The following is a 1,555-nucleotide window of genomic DNA, read 5'->3' as shown; positions in this document are numbered from 1 at the left end:
GTTGTTTGTGTGTGACTTGAGAGATGACCACCTGGTATTGGATGACCAATTAGAGAGAACCTTTCTGGGGAAAACTAATGAATCTTCACACAGGCATTTTATTTTATATATTTTTATTGAAAATAGATTTTAATACAATTATTCTGATCATACTTTCCCTACCCCCAACTCCTCCCAGATCCTCCCCATTCACCCAGACCCATACCCTATCTTTCTCTCTCACTGGAAAATCAACAGGCATTTAAAATATAATTAAGTGAAATAAAAACTAGAGTATGACAAAACAAAGAAAAATAGCCAAAAAAAGGCACAAAAAAACACATACAGATTCAGAGATACACACATCTACATCCAGAGAAAGCCCATGCAAACTCAAAATCAGAAACCGTGATATATAAGCAAAAGAAACAAAAACAAAACATCTTTAAAAATATCAGCTCAGTTTGTTTTCTATTTGCCATGTATTGCTGGGCACGAAGCCTGCCCTTAAGCTGCACAGATATTTTAGATGTTTGTCTGTCAAAACGTACCTTCTATGCTAGGGCAGGAACGCCATGGCCTCTGGAAATGAGAACAAGGAAACAAATTTGAGATGGACGCTCAGCACAGTGCAGAGGAGTGTCGTTAAGTATTGAAGATAGTAGCATCTGGTTTGCTGGTGATGGCGAGAAGAGGAAAAGGAAGACTATTCCTAAACTCAGTTTCAAGTGGATCAGAATAGAGATAAATAAAAGACACAGAAGCTAAGACTGCACAGAGAGTATGAGAACAGCACAATATTGTAGCAGAAAACTCCTTTCCAAAGACGATTAGATAAACATGCATCAGAAAATAAGAGCAGCTTCTTTTTCTGCCCCAAATTTGAAATCTCTAGTAAGAGAAAAGTAGATAAGTAGTCAGTGGAGGAGAGAGCCACAGTCAGATAAAGTGACGGTGTCCTTAACAGGAAAAAGAAAGGAGGGCCGCTTGAGGCAAGGACGTTGCCTTAGCACAGGGAAGGAAAACTGCCTGACAAACTTCAGCAATACACACAGCAATTCACCTGAAAAACAGTGAAGTCTCACATTTCAGCTTCGTAGCAATAAACAACTGAAAGAAAAATTAGGGACACAAAAGAAGCAATCACACTCCTATTTAGTAGAAGATTGTCTTCAGGAATTTGGCAGTTTCCAGACAATTATAGAATGTTCATATTCTTTGAGCTAATATACTTATTTCTGAGAATGTATCACTAGGAAAATAGAACGACATTACAAAATTTTGTGATTAGGACATAAAATTGAAGGAGTATTATTTAAATCAAGAAAAATAAATGAAAACAACCCAAATGTCCCCTAAAAGTAAGTTACTGAAATACATTATTCTAAAAGTGTTACAAATTCTGTCAGGTATGGTGGCAGTACACACACTAAAAAGGCGGAGGCAGAAACATTGCTGCAAATCCAAGGCCAGCCTGAGTAACACAGAGGGCCCCTGTCTCAAAACAGCGGAGACAGAAAGATTGCTGCAAATCCAAGGCCAGCCTGAGTAACACAGAGGGACCCTGTCTCAAAAC

The sequence above is a fragment of the Psammomys obesus genome, unplaced genomic scaffold (genome assembly GCF_907164565.1).
Source record: "Psammomys obesus unplaced genomic scaffold, mPsaObe1.curated_primary_1811, whole genome shotgun sequence".
NCBI classification, from domain to species: Eukaryota; Metazoa; Chordata; class Mammalia; order Rodentia; family Muridae; genus Psammomys; species Psammomys obesus.
Note: the sequence above shows the minus strand (reverse complement) of the source record.